A 3,306-nucleotide genomic window follows, 5' to 3' on the forward strand; every position below is an offset into this window, starting at 1 on the left:
TCACATGCCTCCCCAACTCACTTGGACATAAAAAAAAAACCCACCCAGAATTTTGAGGTAGGGAGAGGATGTGGGCGGAACGGGGCCTAGAGGAAGCTCCGATTTTGGCCCCAACTTCTCAGGGAGCAAGAGGCAAGCGGAGCCCGGATGGGACCTGGGATCAGGCAAAAGGGGCCTAATGGTGCAGGGAGGGCGTGCATTATTGGAGCGAGGGTCCCCAGTTCCCCTTCCGGGTTTAGGAGCGACAGGGCCAGAGGAAGGGAGGGGAGGTCTGGGGAGTTACGTCCGCTCCCAAGAGGCCAGGTCCGGGAGACGGAAGGAAGAAAGGTCCCCACCCCACCCCCATGGGAATTTGGGGCTGGGGGTTGTGAGGACTCCTTCTGTCAGCGCGGGTACCTGTGGCGGTGGGACTCTGCCAAGGGTCGCTGGAGAAGCGCGGGAGGTCCTGTCTTCCTCCGCGGCGGAGGCGGCAGCGGCGGCGACGCGGATGGATTTCCTCAATCACCCCAACTCAACCGCCCAGCGCTGTGCTCCCCAGAGCGGAGGGATCCCGCCTGCCAGTGACGCGGCCGTCGCCGCCGCGCCCAGGGCCCGGCTGGGCGAGACCAACTACTTGGTGGGGGGAGGCCGGAACGGAAAACACCATTTAAGGGGCAAAGATTGACTCCGTCAAAACGAAGCTACTGCTCCACACTATTTCAACGCAAAACGGACCCAAATTAATGCTTGGCTTTCCGAAAAGGAGTAAGATATCCCCCCGGGGGCTGAAAGAGGTGGTATCGGCATAGGGGAGGGGGGAAACCGCTCTCTGGTCACGTGACCTGCACTCCCGGATTGGGTGGCTCCAGACTGGGAAGGGAAGCGCCACGCCCCGCTTCTCTGTTTGACCCCGCCCCCGACCGATGAGGCCACGCCCCTCACCAGGAGTCGGAGCTGGGAGATCCTACCCGCCCAGGACTGGGCCTCCTGGAGGCAGAGGGAAGGGGCAGCAGTTCTGAAAATCCCCCAGCAGGAAGGAATGGGCCTGCTGTGGGTCCTTGGGAGCTGGGAATGCCGTGGGAAGGGTCTTGCTGAGGCAGTTTCTCACCAAAGTGGGCTTTTGTAGAACTTTTTACAGGTCTGCATGACACTGTATTAACAACTCATATTTATTGAGTTCCATACTAACTTACTTCTCACGAAAATACTATGACGTTAAGTACTAGCATTGTTTCCATTTTATAGTAGTGGAAGTGATTCCTAGGACTGCAGCGTAGAGATATGAACCAAGACAGCTTTAGCGACTTTACATGCAATGGTAACACTAGTCTCTCCATGAATCCCCCTGAAAGGGATGAGACTGTAAGTATAGGCCTGTTTCCACCTCTGTAAAATGAGAGTGTTTACAACTACCTGCCCTGCAAGTCACCTTGGATTGTTATGAGATCCCCATGGATTTTGAAAAAGCTTTGGAAAGTTCAAAGTACATGAATAGCCTTCATTGAATCCTCATGTAATTTAAAAGTAAAGTATCAAAACAGACAATTTTTATTTAGCCTCTATTATAGGCATTAAAATAGTTTCAAAGCACAATTTTTAAAGAAAATAAGAAGTCACATTCTTTAGTTATGCACAAATTCCATTTATGTGAATCTACATTTAGTGATATGTTAGCAATAGGTAATAGATGTCAATTTAATGTTAGAAGTTGGAAGGGACCTTACAGGTAATTTACTTCAATTTTCTCTCAATCTACAGATGGGCAAAGTGACTTCCCTAAAGTCACTTAGAAAACTAGCAGCCTAGGACTAGAACCAATTTTGTTCATCTCTCTAGGGCATCTGAAACTGCTTCCCCTCACTTTAGTTTCTGTGCTAATATGCTTCCCTATTTTAACTCATTTAGCAAATATTTATCGAATCCGAATGATCTATCAGGCACTGTCCTGGGCACTGAGATTACAACTGGGAACACATGCACCCCTCTCTGTGTGCAGGGAGCTTGCAGTTTATAAAGGGAACAGATGGTAGATAATTATTTAAATAACAATAATCCTGGAAGTACCACTTACTAAGAGCAGAACATTTGAGAAGGGCCACATTTGAGAAGAACGATCAAGTGGTTTTTTGTTGTTGTTGTTTTTAATCCTCACCCAAGGATATGTTTTATTGACTTTAGAGAGGGAGAAACATCGATGTGAGAGAGGAACATGGATTGGTCGCCTCCTAAATGCACCCCAGCTGGGAATCAAACCTGCAACCCTGGGTATGTGCCCTGACAGGGAATTGAACCCGAGACCTTTTGGTGTACGGGAAGGCACTCCAACCAATTGACCCATACTGGCCAGGGCAAGAGTTTTAAGTTGGGATGTATTAGGTTTGAGGTATCTAGGAGAGGTGCAAGGAAGAATGTTCAGTAGGTGGCTGTCCAAACAGGTCTGAGGCTCAGCAGAAGAGTCTGGGTTGAATTAGATCCTTCAGAGTGACATTTTAGAGCATATGACGTCATAAAGAGGTTCGGGGGAAAGACAAGATGGCCCGAGGTCAGGCAGAGGAGCACAGATTGCCAAAGGAGAAGCCAGAGAGCTAAGAAGAAAATCAGGAGAATGTGAGTTTTGGAAACCAAAAGAAGAGAGTGTTCCAAAAAGAGAATGATGAACGGTGTTGAATGCTGCAGAGAGATGAAGCAAGACTGGACTGGGAAGTGCACATAGGATTGAGTAAAGCAGAGGCCACTGGTGACTTTGCCAGAGCATTTGCAAAGGATGTTCTGCTTGCAGTGGGCTGAGGGTGAGTGAGAAATGAGACAGTGGAGACAACCAAAGTGACCAAGGCTTTGGGAATCTTCACTTGGAGGGTGTAGAAAAGTGGAATATCAGTGGAAAGAGAATGTGGGGTCCAGATATTTGTGTTTTGATGGGAGCTACTAGAGCATCGGTTCTCAACCTGTGGGTCGCGACCCCTTTGGGGAGTCTAACGACCCTTTCACAGGGGTCGCCTAAGACCATCGGAAAACACATATATAATTACATATTGTTTTTGTGATTAATCACTATGCTTTAATTATGTTCAATTTGTAACAATGAAAATACATCCTGCATATCAGATATTTACATTACGATTCATAACAGTAGCAGAATTACAGTTATGAAGTAGCAATGAAAATAATTTGATGGTTGGGGGTCACCACAACATGAGGAACTGTATTAAAGGGTCGCGGCATTAGGAAGGTTGAGAACCACTGTACTAGAGCTTGTTTAAATGATAATGGAAAGGACGGGTGGGTGAAGGTGGATGAGGGAGGTGAAGGATTCAGAGAGGTAGGGGA

General features: G+C 48.0%; 1 protein-coding gene across 1 annotated transcript in view; it reads right to left on the bottom strand.

The window, feature by feature from the left end:
- Window positions 1-557, bottom strand: part of GNB2 (G protein subunit beta 2) — a 5,045-nt gene extending 4,488 nt beyond the window's left edge. The window contains exon 1 of the mRNA XM_006081014.3: window positions 397-557. The gene's annotated coding sequence lies outside the window, so the exon portion shown is untranslated. The remainder of the gene's footprint in view (window positions 1-396) is intronic.
- Window positions 558-3,306: the final 2,749 nt, after the last annotated feature.

Source organism: Myotis lucifugus, unplaced genomic scaffold, assembly GCF_000147115.1.
Source record: "Myotis lucifugus unplaced genomic scaffold, Myoluc2.0 scaffold_0, whole genome shotgun sequence".
Taxonomy (NCBI): domain Eukaryota; kingdom Metazoa; phylum Chordata; class Mammalia; order Chiroptera; family Vespertilionidae; genus Myotis; species Myotis lucifugus.